General features: G+C 43.0%; 1 protein-coding gene across 5 annotated transcripts in view; it reads right to left on the reverse strand.

Annotated features, from left to right (window-relative positions):
- The window catches only part of DOCK11 (dedicator of cytokinesis 11), a 1133414-nt gene that overhangs the window by 77099 nt on the left and 1040165 nt on the right, over positions 1–16150 (reverse strand). The gene's annotated exons all lie outside the window — the stretch shown is intronic.

A 16150-nucleotide genomic window follows, 5' to 3' on the forward strand; every position in this document is an offset into this window, starting at 1 on the left:
TGGGCCATCTGCTGGCAGGATGTGGGGCAGAGCTGAGTACATCCCCACTTGTAACTGAATAGCCTGTGGTCTACTTTCACACAAAGGGTCTAATAATCCTACAATGTCACTGCAGTCAGCTTTGAGCCAGGGAAGGGGAGGCAGGAAGTTCCATGCACTTCAAAACCACTGTCTAGAAGGTTCTCGCACCTTCCAGAACCAGGGCACCAGGATATATAAACAAGCATTTGCAATGCAATAGGTCTCGCATTCGAAAAGTTAGAGTTATTAGTATTGTAAATAGTAATTTGTTTATTTATGTGGTAGTTTTGAAAATATCTAACTTAATAGTTTATTTATGTAAAATCCGAATATTTTTAACTTTTGGAAATGTGACACCAAAAGCATTAGTAATGCAATATGTCGTGCATTAATGTAACGTGCATCTATTGATATAACAATGGTAGCGTCACTAGATTTTGGTAGGATAGAGGCAGTTTGTGCGAGAACGCGCTCACATTTATTTTTCATTACTGCCACGCCCACTGTCACCGCAACAGCAGGCAGCTCACTACGAGAGTAAGATTGCGTCAAGTCAGCCTGCCTACTCAACCTGACTCGTAGTAATTAGTATGCGTAACACGAGGCAGGTTAAAAATGAGTAAACAAAGGGCCGTGAATGCTGCTGCAGCCCGTGTGAATGTGCCCCTGCCTCTCGTCCCACGCCTCCCGCTGTCTCAAGTGAGCCCTTGTCAGTCTGTTCCCCACAGGTATGTTTAGTACTAATTTACTCTGGTAGTAGTACTGTACTGTCACGTCAGAACAGGGCAGGGGGCATGGTGTCTAGGAGACAACAGTAGGTGGGACGGGAAGGGGGAAGGTGTTGAGGACGAGCACGAGGAAGTTAGGTGCAATGTCTGAGGAAGGCGGGCCCACGGGAGGCCGCAGGCGTAGGGAAGGAAAATATGAAAGCGTTTGGAGGGATTGTGGGCAAAGGGAGCCAGGAGTGAAAGGTGTGCTCTTCCATGAGGTGGAGTGGGGTGGCGGGGATGCGAACTAGGGGTCTTAGGAATTCATAGAATTGATAATGGTGGTACTGCATTGTGTGCTGCGGCAGCCTTAGACACTTGCTTGTGGTGGCCGCGGATTATAGAACACCGGACTGTAAGGCACTGGGTTGGGCTGGATTTTGGTAGGATAGAGGCAGTTTGTGCGAGAACGCGCGCATATTATTTTTTTCATTACTGCCACGCCCACTATAACCGCCACAGCAGGCAGCTCACTACGAGAGTAAGATTTGGGTCAAGTCAGCCTGCCTACTCAACCGGACTTCTAGTAATTAGTATGCGTAACACGAGGCAGGTTAATAATGAGTAAACAAAAGGCCATGAATGCTCTTGCAACCCGTGTGAATGTACCCCTTGCTTCGAGTCTCACGCCTCCCTCGTCTCTCGCTGTCCCAATTGGGTCCTTGTCAGCCTGTTCGCCACAGGTAAGTTCAGTATTAACTTACTTTGGTAGTAGTACTGTACTGTCATGTCAGAACAGGGCAGGGGGCATGGTGTCCATGAAACAACAGTAGGTGGGAGGAGGGGGGGGGTGTTGAGGACGAGCATGAGGAGGTTAGGTGCGATGTCTGTGGAAAGCGAGCCTACGGGAGGCTGCGGGTGCAGGGTTGGAAAATGAGAAAGGGTTTGGAGGGATTGGGGCAACAGGGGGCAGGAGTAAAGGGTGTGCTCTTTCATGAGGCGGAGTGGGGGCTCAAGTAAATAAAGTTAATGAAACGCGGGAGCACGCAGCTGAGATCTTGTTGTGCCTGAATAAATAAGTACATAAGGGAAGTAAGTGGAAGTTGGAAGCACGCAGCTGAGATCACGTTATGCTCAAATAAAGTAATAAGTACATAAGGGAAGTAAGTGAAAGTCGAGAGCACGCAGCTGAAATCCCGTTGTACCCGAATAAATGAGTACATAAGTAAAGTTAGTTGAAGTCGAGAGCCGCAGCTGAGATCCCGTTGTGCTTAAATAAATTAATAAGTACATAACGAAAGTAATGAAAGTTTGGAGCACGCAACTGAAATTCTGTTGTGCCCAAATGAATAAGTGCATAAGGGAAGTAAGTGAAAGTCGGAAATACACACAACGCTGACAATGGGACCCAACAAAAACCAGCCATGGCGGGGGGGCCCCGTGCAGAAGAGGGAGCCCCCGCTGGAGGAGGAGAGACCGGGCCGCCGCCGAGCGCCAGCCGACCCGGTGAGTCCCAAATAGAGAGGAGGGGCGTCGGGGCACATTGCCGGTGCATCGAGTCCCTCGAGCGGGACTCCGCCCATGCCCTGCCGCCTCGGCCCCGAGAGGGTGGCCTGGGAGGCCCACAACAAAAACCGAGTCCCCCTGGAGGGACTCCGCCCATGCCCTGCTGTTGCCCTGAGTGTTATCAGACCCTTGCAGAATGTCCGTGGTGGCCTGGCAGTAGCACGTGGGGGCTGCGTATCGCTACAGTATGTATGCGGCGGCCGGGGGCGCTTCTGTGTATGCGGCGGCGGGGAGGGGAGGTGTCTCTGTATGTGTGCGTGCATGTGTGTAGGTGCGCTCCTGCGTGTGTGCGGCGGGGAGTTGCGCGCGTGTGTCTGTGTGTGTGTGGCCCTTCCTGCCTGCGTGTGCGTGTGCATGTGTGTGTCTGTGGCAGGGGACGTGCACGGCGCCGGGCTGGGCGTGCGCGCTCACAAGGTAGAATCTCAGGCAGGAGACGCACGTGACAGTCTGCTGTCCACATTCCCCTGAAAGTGATTACATAAGTTGTCGACCTAGACAGCAAAGGTTTGCTTTGCTTTCGTCTAGGCTTGACCTAAAAAGGCCTCAGACACCAACTCTTCAGTACACATCTGGACCTGTGGATACTATGACAAGAAGGACTGGTGTGCTGCTGGAAGGACTGCCACTCTGCTGGACTGCTGCTCTAAAGGACTTCTGATCTCCTGGATTGCTGTTCTGTTTGTCTTGCAGCTCTGCTGCCTTATGCCTGGGGACAAGGACTGGATCTTTAACCGTGCCAGGAACATCAGAGTGACTCACAGGGGCTAGTTGCTGGCCTCCTGTTCAGAGTCACAGGGACACAAAAAGCTTCCTCTATCTAATGCCCGCACCTAGACCCAGCCTGAGTGAGCCCTGACCCTCCAAGTGGTGCCCCTCCAGTCCTTGGAAGTGGTGTGAAATGTGCTCACTAAATCCTAAAATCCAAAAGTGTGGAATGTTTTGGGTAAAAACGTCTCTGAGAACCAGACGGAGACCAGGACTAGTCGGCTCGCCTATCCGCCCGAGGTGCATGGCTGGTCAGATTAACTTTACAGCTTCTCCAGCTACATTCTACTCTGCAGCAGTAAATCTGTTTCAGTGGTCTCCGCCAAAAGGGTATCCAACCTTGTGAAACTGTCTTCGACTACAGCCCTCTGCCTCGTTCCACTGGAGATTTTCAACTCCCGTCGCAGAGGCAAAGTTCAAATATAGAAATCTTCACTGCAGCTTTGACCCAAGGCTATCCGGCAACAACGTTCCCTCATTGGGCACCTCCTGCAGCCTTGCTCCACTGTACTTTATATTTTCAGATAATTTTTCTCACGATTTTTCTAAGTCCGAAGATAAGTGCTGCTCAGGCTCAACTCACTTCCTGTATCCAAACCGCTCTCCATCGCAATCGGCCATAATTTTCAACTTTCACCCGTTCTCGCATGACTAGATGCCTGGGGTTGGTGCTTAGATCTTTTAGGTGCTAGTCTTTACTTTTTTTTAAATACATAAGACCGGTTCTACTGATTGGATGTTTGTTGTTTTGGTGTTAAATAATTTATTAAAATGTTCTCTATCTTTCAAAATTTTTGGGGGATTTTTCTTGTGTTGTATTTTTACTTTACTACTGTGTGTGCGCTGCATAAATACTTTACACATTGCCTCTAAGTTAAGACTGACTACTTTTTGTCCAAAGCTACCCAGAGCAAAGCACAGGTTAATTTACTGACTTTTTGTGGTTTACTCTTTGAGGGATTGTGGCTGCTGCTTGACCAGCGCTTACAATCCAGTAAACCAACAACCCAATTTCTCACACCTACAATCAAAATATGTTGTGGGATTCAGGCTCAAAGAGCTCTTGGCCCTATTACCATAATCCAATATTGCACCCATATTTTGGGGGTTTTCAAACAGACAATTTTGCTTTGCTGCTTTTTAGTTTGTTATATATTTTCCCTTGACTATTTCTTTCTGTTTTCTAATCCATGTTCGCCTGTTTATTCTTTATTATTTATTTCCTTAAATTGTTCATTTTTTAATGCTTCCTTTGCCGGCTTCAATCTTTAGTTTGGTAGTGCATTTATTTACATTGTAGTATCAAAGAAATCCATATGGATGTATAAACTGTTCTCGGGTGACTTTAAATGCATAATTGCTGCCCTCTGCTTGTGGTTTTGGTCTGTCTCTAACGTAGGCTCTCCTTCGCATCAAGCTAAAAATTATTATGAAAGAAAAAAACTATCAGATTCACATACATTTCTGTAAAAATTTAAGAAATACCTTTGCGATAAAATGTGCGCACCCATAAAGAAGCATGCAGTTGTAAACCTCTTAAAACTTAAAAAACCCAACGGTGTTGTCTGAAGGATGCAGAAAGCCACCCCTTGAGTAGCTCTGGGTTTCAACAGTGTGTTTGTGGTGACAGCTGATGATGGTCACCAGCGGAGTCAAGCAGTCAGTCAACAGTTTCAGGGACAAGGAAGTTCCTAGGAGTCAAACGATTCCTTGGGAATTGTGAAGACGAGGCCTAGCTGCAACTGCTGGGTGTGGATTGATGCGACTACAGAAGGGATGCAGAAGAGAAGTGCAAACAAGTGGTCAAGTCAAGGAACCAGGCTTCTCAAATGACAGCGGAGAGGGAGGAATCCATTCTTATGCTGAAGAGACCCTAGAGACAGCTGAGCCTCTGGGCAGTATTTCAACAATGACAGACATCTATCCAGTTAGGAGAACGCCGGACGGCCTCATTAAAAAGTCACTCACCTACTAACAGGTGTTTATAGTAACTCTCACACACCGAAGCTTTTTTCAGATTCTAAACAAGGGAACATCTGAGAGTTTGTAGTTCCAACCATGATGATTCACCCGAGGCCTCAGATTGCCCAGATAGGGATAGTCAGGTTATGGACAAACACACATTTTAGGGATGCCTTTCTCCAGGAAGAAGCCAACCCAAAAAACTACACCCAGGCAGTGTTTGAATATGTTGTCTTAGGCCGACCTAGCATTCTTTCTTTTGTACGTTGTAATAGAGCTTGGTTTTTGTCCTTGTCATAGGTGCGCTTATATCACCAGCGCAACAGATGCAGTGGCACAGGGGCAGAGGAACGTGAGGGGCCCACTCAGTGACATAGTAAGGGAGTCAGGGGTCTAATTCAAGCAAAGAAACTCTGCCACCCACAACCCCTGGGTGGGTAGTAAAGCAAAACCGCTAGTGTGTGGTTCAATGGCCCTGCCAGACTACTTGTGCCTGGTGTCAGTTCACTTGCTGAACTAATAATATCCTCAGTCCAGGGCCCACTGCACCCCAATTAAAGCGGACTTTTGCTACCTAACTGGTTTGGAAAGGCGTCCATTTTTTCTTGCACGCAGTAAGACTTTGCCACTCTTCTCTACATCACTGCTTCAATGAGATAGTCAACAGAATACCTCTAGGAAGAGCACATGCATTGCAAATGTAGCATTTCCTTCAGAAAAGAACTGTAGCCAACAGCATTACCAAATCACGTATGGCGGCACAGTTGTCAAATCAGATACTCTTAGGTCGGCATCTGCCCAAACGCCCCTTGGAAATCCACCTTTGAGCTTTCTGGCTACTCGATGTTTGCTGCAGGAAGGGGAGACCTTGGGTCTGGCTCACCAGAGCATGCCATAGGTACAGCCACAAAGAAGAAGAGAGTGTGTGTGTCTGTGCATTTCATATTCATCCCCAAAAATGTGGAAATGCTGTGTGGCTCTGTTATAGCATTTCACATTGCTTTAAAGTTGAAAATGCAGTCAAATTTGGTTGGAGTCTGGTTTGGATTTGAATCCAGGCTTTGTGTTAGCATGCTCCTCCCCTGACGGTATTCTTCGGAAGCCTTCTTCTTTCTGGTTGACACAGGCTTTCTGCTACAGTAAGATGTTTTACATGCCTGGCAAGTCTTTACAAGCTTACATGCTTTTGAACATCTGAATCAGCATCGATGGAAGGTGCCCTTCAGGTCTGGCTGTCTGCAGGCATGCCAGACGTTTTTTCTGGGCCCTGGTATGCACACTCATAGCATCTGCTGCCATCTAATGGCATTAGCCATGTTAGATACCTTGTCATTAAAAAATAGAGCAGGCTTGCTGTACAACCAGTAAGTAAATGTTGCAACAGAAGTCACTGGACCTGGAAAAGCACAGGGCCAGATGAAAAACTCCCAGACACTACATCTGCAGAAGACCCTATGAAGGACCCAACTACACACACCACCTACCATGCAGGTACCCGAGTTGAATCCCCATCTCAACCCTCCCATGCAGGTGCAACTCCAGTTTCCTCTCCAGCATCACAGACGCAGGATTCCAAGATGAGAAATAGGACTCTGCCAACCAACATCTGCCATGCTGCACTCCGCTTGTAGAGTGCCACCCGGCTTATACAATACTTTGTAACATCCAAGCAGCTGGAGGGCAGGGTGTGGCCCCGAAGGTAGAAATAAAGGTCACTCAGCGATACCAGTTATCTGGTGTGCATGTGTGTACTGTTTAGCTGCCCTGCGTGCTGTGGACGATAAGTGCCTTATACCAGGTCTTTACACTGGTGACGAGGCCGGTGAGACCCGCGTGCCGCCTCAACCTCCGCCGCTGATCAGCGAGCGTTCGTGTCCCCTGACTGCACGTGAAGAGAGCTCGGCCCTGGGCCAAGGCTGCTTACAATGATTCTCATCCTGACTTCACTTTTCTTTGGCCCCAGGTTATGGTAAGTTCCCCTCAGCACCACTGATTATGAAATACCAAACAACATGCACCCCTTACCAGGTTTACCATTTTAATTGTGTGCCAAGTTGTACTCCAGGGAACTCCAGCAAGAAAATTAGCGCCATTTAACATAACTTTTTTACTTTAAATATTAACAGGCAAAGTGAAATGGCCAATACTGTTCTAACTTCCAAATGAAATGTTAATGATTTTTGTCTCAAGTTCACCAGTAAAGATGGATCAGTACTCATTAGCCACGCTGTCACGCTACTCTGAAAACACCACATTGCGTACTGTCCCTTTAACTCACACGGAGCCTGTGTTCGCGCTACACTGTCTCTTTAACACTGAGAGGAATCTCCTTCTCTTATATACATCACGTGACCCACGCATTTGAATCGTACGAAACGCGACCAGAGGCGCCTCCGCCCGGATCCGCGTCTTTGATCGGAACGAACCGCTACTTCCAAACAGGTTAGTGATATCTCGCCAGCACCTGGATTTATATCACAGGCGCTCCTCAGTCTCCGCATAGTCATAGCTAATTTACTTGCCATTACCTTCTGTTTTCAGATTCTGAAACCACGAACGTCGTGACTCACGTAAGCACGGTCTAACCGAGTTTACCTATACTCTTCACACGGTAAAAGGGTCTTTTTTAAGGTGAACCCGATCGACCACACTACCCGATCCCCACATCGTCATAATTTTCACTTACAACACTTATCACGTTGGACATTAGATCTCATTGTAATTTTATGTTTTTGATTGTAGAGTCCTTTCCCTGATGAAGGGGTGCTTGATAACCCCGAAATGCATTGGATGTGAATGAAGGATTGTGTTATATGATGAAAACGAACAATGTTATTTGATACAAAGTGAGATCAAAGCTAAAAAATCCTGATGGAAAATTAAACATTTCAAATGATCATCGAAATTGAGTGAACCCTTTGTGTTTTAGAAGGGGTAATTGTGTGCATACAAGGATGGGACCAGTGGCTCACTGGCCCCACTTTTCTTCATTGTTATAACCAACGTCGAGGGACGCCTGACGTTACTTGTATGGCACCTTGAAAAACAGACAAAACTTTCTTTGAAATAAGCTGTGCGCCAGCTCTACCAGTACTACTGTTTCTAAGTTTCGCGCCCACAACAGGGCAGGCAGCACGCAAACCAACCCAACATGAGCAATTTTGAAGAGATCTCGAAAAGCACTGAGGCCAGAGCCTCCACCTTTGCCTTCAAACCAGACGAGGCAGACCGTATCTACGCACTGATTAGGGAAGAAAATGCACAGGAAACAACTACTCGCTCCAAAGAGCAACATATAAGACAATTAATCTATCTAAGCAAGAGAAAGATCAATCAACAATTACACGCGAGCACACTCGTAAAATACCATCGGAACCAACGCATACCAAGGGGCCTAAGGATTGCTTTAAAACCATCACTCTGCAAAAATTATAAAGTTTCAGGAAAGATGGTTTGAAATTCTTAACAAATGTTCATTGGACCTTATTCTCCTAATTATCGAAGAACTATCTGGAATATTGGGAGAACTCACTAGGGAAATAGACGAGACGTCCACAGAACTATCTAAAATGCTATCCGAAGCAGAACTTAAAACCATACTGGATGACATTCAAATCCAATTGGACAAACACACTAGTGAGATTAACGAGCGCAAAATCCGCAAATATAAAAGGGATACCCTTGACTATAGACTCGGAGAGGTCTACACATGGGCCGAAATCTATGCCCAGAAGAGACGTAATAGACCCTACACCTCACAAACAGAGACTTCATCATCAGATAGTGACCAGAGTCAAAGAACTAGAAGAACCCAACCCATTCCTAAAGATTCAGAGACGACCCAGGCACAACAACCAACCACCAGCCTACAAGTTGATACAAACCCTTTTTTAGAACAAGGTCAAACACAAAAAGGAGACCCAGGAGAGGACAGAACAAAAGAAAAAGAGAAAGACAAAGAGCCACCCAACACGAGGAGCGTTACAGGAACCGCCAAGGACAAGAAGGGGAAGAAAACACAGAACACTTAGTTATTAACATCAGTGATTACCAGCTCACGGACCACGAATGTCGAATACTACAGAAAGGATCTTCCTTTGTACCAACTACTAACTCTAACAATTTAGAACTTGAAGTTAGTTTTTTCAAACTCATGCGGAAGCTCCGACTACGCCACTTCTTCGACAACGTGCTACCACCACAAACAAGAGATGAAGAGGATCAACTACTAGGGTTAAGACCACAGAGTACCTTCCAATCACCAATCAGCCATAAAACACTGGATCTATTCGAAAATAGAGTCAAACAAGACTTACACAAAATCAAACACATCAATAAAAAATCCAGAAATATAACACAGAAGGATTGGAGCACCCTGAAAAACATATCATCAAATGAACAAATCAGATGTTTGAAAGCAGATAAGGGCGGTGCCCTAATTATCATGAACACAAATATGTATGAATCCAAAGTGTTGCAACATATTAATGACACGACAACGTACATGAAACTTGACAAGAATCCTACAACAGAATACAAACAGACCTTGCGATGCATCTTGGATAAAGCACATGAAACTGGAACCATAACAAAGAAAACCAAAAACTTCCTCATCAAAACCAATCCTAAGAGTCCAACCCTGAGAATGGTTCCAAAAATTCATAAAAACCTTTGGGACCCCCCCATGAGACCAATAGTCTCTACATGTGCGAGTCTCCATGAACCGATAGGTCAACTGCTCGACAAATATCTACAACCATTGGTACAGGCTATGAGAACCTACACTAAAGACACGACACACTTCATTTCTAAACTCACAAGCCTAAACATTGACCCCACGGATAACCTAATTCTGTGCACAGCGGATGTTCGATCCCTCTATACCTCAATACCCCACTCCTTGGGTATCGAAGCAATAGAACAAGCTTTGCTGACCTCGGAAATGGAGATACCGTTCCAAACGTTACTCATGGAACTTATGCTTTTCACACTGCACCAAAGCTACTTTAGATACCAAGATACATGGTACCAACAACTTGTGGGAATAGCTATGGGCAATTCAGCGGCACCAGTGTATGCTAATATTTTTATGCATTATTTTGAAGAGACACACATATTCAGTAATAAACTATGGACGGACCACATGCTACTCTTCACAAGATACATAGACGATATCTTTATCGTATGGAAGAATACCAAAGAAGAACTCCAAAATCGACTCACGGCATTTAACCAGATTGATGAACGGATACAACTAACGTGGGAAATATCGGAAGAAAGTGTTAACTTCCTGGATGTTAAAGTCTCCATCAAGGATCAAGGATTTGAAACAGACTTATTCACCAAACCGACTGATAGGAACAATATGCTCCACTATACCAGTTTCCATGAACCAAACTTGAAGACACACTTACGATTTTCCCAAATGGCACGCGCTAAAAGAATCACATCAAACCCAACAAAAACCACACAAAGAATTCAAGAGATTGCTACCAAATTTCGCAAGAGAGGGTATCCAGAAAATATCATTAGAGATTCCACACAAAAGATCAACAACATAGACAGACAAGAACTATTACAACCTAGTCACAAAAGACAACAGACCCGCATTGTGGTCGTCTCAAAATTCTCAACAGCCACCAATAAATTCAAACAGATTATACACCAACATTGGTCTTTGTTGAACTTGGAGCCAGACTTCAATCAACTTTCATGGAACCCCCACTATTTGCATTCACCAGAGCACGGAATTTGGGAGAATTAGTACAATACAAACCCACCACAACTACCATCTACTCAGGAACCAAACCATGTCTCAATTGTGGAAACTGCAATAGTATTATCCGAGGAAATACAATCAACCACCCCATGAAAGGTCACAAGATAAAACTACAGGTTAATGCCACATGCGACTCTAGCAATGCCATCTATGCTCTAAAATGTCCTTGTGGAAAACTATACATTGGCAAGACGGAAAGAAAAATCAAAACGAGACTCACAGAACACAAGTCTAACATCCGTCTTAAGAACACCAAATCTGCACTGGCAGTACATTTTCATGAGGAGAAACACAACATCTCACAAATGAAATTCATCATACTGGAAACGATTTCAAAATACGAAGGGAGAGATAACACTAAATTTCTCCTCCAAAGAGAAAACACGTGGATCCAAAAACTGTCAACCCAGAAGCCACTGGGACTAAATGATAGAATTGAACTTTCATGCTACTTATAATGTTGCCCACGGACTGATCTAGTAAATCCTGTGTATTCGGACGAATACGCAATCAGTTTATATTTATGTTTATTATAGTTCCTTTAGAATTATTAACATCATTGCTTTATCTTTTATTTGTTTACACTATTGCACTCACTATAAGAAATACACGCATGTCACCATCAGTACTCATTAGCCACGCTGTCACGCTACTCTGAAAACACCACATTGCGTACTGTCCCTTTAACTCACACGGAGCCTGTGTTCGCGCTACACTGTCTCTTTAACACTGAGAGGAATCTCCTTCTCTTATATACATCACGTGACCCGCGCATTTGAATCGTACGAAACGCGACCAGAGGCGCCTCCGCCCGGATCCGCGTCTTTGATCAGAACGAACCGCTACTTCCAAACAGGTTAGTGATATCTCGCCAGCACCTGGATTTATATCACAGGCGCTCCTCAGTCTCCGCATAGTCATAGCTAATTTACTTGCCATTACCTTCCGTTTTCAGATTCTGAAACCACGAACGTCGTGACTCACGTAAGCACGGTCTAACCGAGTTTACCTATACTCTTCACACGGTAAAAGGGTCTTTTTTAAGGTGAACCCGATCGACCACACTACCCGATCCCCACATCGTCATAATTTTCACTTACAACACTTATCACGTTGGACATTAGATCTCATTGTAATTTTATGTTTTTGATTGTAGAGTCCTTTCCCTGATGAAGGGGTGCTTGATAACCCCGAAATGCATTGGATGTGAATGAAGGATTGTGTTATATGATGAAAACGAACAATGTTATTTGATACAAAGTGAGATCAAAGCTAAAAAATCCTGATGGAAAATTAAACATTTCAAATGATCATCGAAATTGAGTGAACCCTTTGTGTTTTAGAAGGGGTAATTGTGTGCATACAAGGATGGGACCAGTGGCTCACTGGCCCCACTTTTCTTCATTGTTATAACCAACGTCGAGGGACGCCTGACGTTACTTGTATGGCACCTTGAAAAACAGACAAAACTTTCTTTGAAATAAGCTGTGCGCCAGCTCTACCAGTACTACTTTTATTCCTACAGCACCATTAAATCAGTTTGTATTTATCTTTTGCAATCCCCTCTTCAGAAGCTGTGACACAAGGAAATACAGGGTAGGTGATGTTTCATAGGCCCGCTGTATATTTCATTAATACTGTAAGCTAGATGTAGACATATACCTGGGAGTCAGTGTGGTGTCTTAGATTAAGTAAATAATAAAACTGGAAGCAAGTATTCTTAGCGTAGGTTTATTTAAACCTCAGCCACAAACGCTCAGAGCCAACTGACCCTCAAAACAGTCAACATTCCAGAATCTAGAATTACAGCATGGAACTATATGACATATGATAAAATGATTTAAAGATACAGAAAGAGATTATAAGAAAGACACAATATCACACATCTCCCTTCGCATCAAAAGAAAGAAAATTAGAAACAAGAAAAAGATTAAACATAATCTTTCATGTACATTGGAGCACTACATAACCTCATAATTCTCTTACAGGCAGAACTAGATGTAGAAGGTACAGGTGCAGGAAAATTGATGACATTAAATGAATCATTTTCATTAGGTAAATCAGAAACAAATACATTAGATTTAACAAGCACAACACGACTCTTATTCCATATCCTCCCATCCTGAGTTTTGATGGCATTCCTGAAAACCTTTACTACCGGTCTCACATTTGTATACTTTGACCATGATTTACAACCAACAGGAGCTTTTATTCTAACAAGATCCCCAACTTTAAACTCTTGAGATCGAACACACTTTTTCTCGTCAAAATAAATCTTTCGCATCTGTTTTTCCAACTCTTTCTCTCTCCATTCAACTATACTATTGTCAACCAAGCCTTTATTCATTTTCATACAACCAGGACACCACAAAGTATTAGGTATCCTACCCTTGAACAATTCAAAAGGAGACCTCCCAGTAGAGGAATGAGGAGAACAACGATATGCATTTATTCTCTCTTGAAGAGTTAAAATCCAATTCAAACCATTTGACCTTGCCAACTGAATAGACTTTTTAAGAGTTTTATTGACCCTCTCAACGGCTCCATTGGTCTCAGGATGATATAAAGAACATCTCTTATGTAAGACACCACATTTCTTAAAAAAAAATCACAAAACATACTAGAACAAATCTGAGGACCATTATCAGACAATAAACTATTAGGGAAACTCTCTCTTTTAAAAATTTCTTCCAAAAACTTAATGACAGAGGTTGAGGTAATGTCTCTAACCGCAGTCACTTCAATCCACCTGGAATACAAGTCAATGAGAACAATCAAGTACGGGGTATCTGAAACTCCACTAAGTGGACCTACGATGTCAATAGCAACTTCATCCCAAGGATGACCTGGCAATTTCCTACACACCATAGGCATCTGCCTAGTTTTTAGAATCTTATCACTCGCAGAACATTCAATATAATCCCTGACTAACCTCTCAACTTCTATGTCCATACTAGGCCACCAAAACTGCAAACGCATCATCTCCTTCGTTTTTACAATACCTAAATGACCATTATGAACATGAGATAATAACTTTTTCCTAATACCTAAAGGAGGGACTAACTTTGTACCACGAGTCAGCAAACCATCTGTAACAGAGAGCTCATCAGCCACAAGAGACCAAGGTTTACTCAAACGAACGTTCCCCTTCAAAGAATTTATAACAGAAATTATCTCATCATCCTTTTCCAACTCCCTTTTCCATTCACATTCTTCCACAGTACCATCAGTAACTTCACAAACATTAATAACCTCCTCCGGATCATACTCAATCTCCTCAAGACCACACTCACTGTCAACTAATCTTGACAAGCAATCCGCAGATTTGTTTGCAACACCTGGAACGTATTGTACCTCAAAATCAAATTCCTGCAAGGAAATAATCCACCTTCTAATTCTTGAAGAGATGGAATCTAAACCTTTCTTTAAGAAAACCTCTTTTAAAGGCTTATGATCAGAAAATACTACAAGCTTGGTACCCCAAATCAAATTTTTAAACTTCCTTAATGCCCAATAAATCGCCAAAGACTCTCTTTCAATTACAGAATAATTTACTTCAGAGCCTCTGAGACACCTGCAAGAACAACAAATCAAAACCTCTTTTCCCTGCTTCTTTTGAAGAAGAACACAACCAAGCCCCTTTTCACTCGCATCAGTAAACATATAAGTAGGAAGACCAGGAACAAAAGCATGTAGAGAAGGAGCTTTTTTTAATTAATTCTTTATGCAATCAAACTCCTGCTTACAGTCAGACGACCACTCAAAAGTAACATTTTTAGCCGTTAACTTCCTTAGATTAAATGATTTTTTAGCAAAGTTAGTTATGAACTTCCCATAAAATTCTACCATTCCAAGAAAAGAAAGCAATTCATCTTTGGTAACAGGCTCTTTAACCCTATCAATGGAGTCAACTAATTCCTTTTTTGGAAACACACCTTGACACGTAATACGATGACAAAGATAATTTACCTCTTCTAATCCAAATTTACATTTTTCTTTTTTAAATACATGCCAGCCCTACTCAAACGTTCCAAAACAGCACACACACGGGAATTATGCTCCTCCATGTTCTTCCCATAGATCAAAAGATCATCCTGATAGCATTTCACACCCTTAAGACCTTTTAGAATCCTAGACATGATGCGTTGAAATACTGAGGCCGCAGACACGAGGCAAAAGGCATCCTCCTGAATTTAAAAGTTCCCATGTGATAAAGGCAGTCAAATCTTGAGATATATCATCTAATTCCACCTGGTGATAGGCGGAAGCCAAGTCTAGTGTGGTCAAATATCTTGCACCCTCAAGTGTACCAACCATTTCATCAATGTTTGGGAGAGGAAAACGATCTACAACCACCTCCTTATTTAAAGCACATAAATCAATACATAAGCGAATCTCCTTATTGGGTTTTTTAGGGATAACAACTGGTGCCAACCATTCCGTTGCCTCAACTGATTCAATAATTTCATTTTTGACAAGTTTTTCAATTTCTTTCTAAACACTAGCTTGTTGAGATAAAGGAATTCTCCTTACTTTTGCTACCACAGGAACAGCATGCTCCCTTAATTTGATATGATGTTTGTAACCCTTCAAACATCCTAAATTTTCTTTAAAAACATCTGGAAATTTATCAGAAAACATAGCAGACATGTCACATACTTCTTGAACTATAACCTGAGGTGATGCATTGGGATTGAGTTGAACTCCAATGTCACGTTGATGCAACCAACTCAACAAAGAATCACCTTTTTTAGTCACATATATTTTCCCAACTGTCATACGACTACCCAATTCAAGTTTAGCCATGAAGTAGCCCAACATTTTGATAGGTTTATCCCCATAATCCAATGGTGCAACATCACACTTAAATAATTTTACATTAGACTTAAGATTTTCTATAAACACACTCTCATCAATCATAGTAATATGTGAACAAGAATCAAATTTTAAGTTAATCATAACATTCTCAACAGAAACCAAATGAGAGGGGTGATCCATTTTTTCACAATTAATCTGAAAAGTAACAGTTTTCACTTGAGGTTGTGACCATTTTTTAGTAGAAGTCTCACCACCAAACATTTTGGTCCTAAAACATTTTGCCAAATGCCCTCTTTTACCACATGTGTTGCACATTGTTTTTAACGCAGGACAATTAGATGAATTAGCTAAATGACTAAACGGCCCACACCTAAAACAAGAAAATCTATTTCCTGGATTTGTATTTGGAACAAATGGCATAGCAGCTTGTCTTTACACATTAACATTAGTTTTTTTTTAACTTGACAAACAACTTCTTCCACCTTAGATTCACTTTTTGTCTCTACAGAAGATGTCTTGTCTTTTTCACCTT

Source organism: Lissotriton vulgaris, chromosome 4_1 (assembly GCF_964263255.1).
Source record: "Lissotriton vulgaris chromosome 4_1, aLisVul1.2, whole genome shotgun sequence".
NCBI lineage: Eukaryota > Metazoa > Chordata > Amphibia > Caudata > Salamandridae > Lissotriton > Lissotriton vulgaris.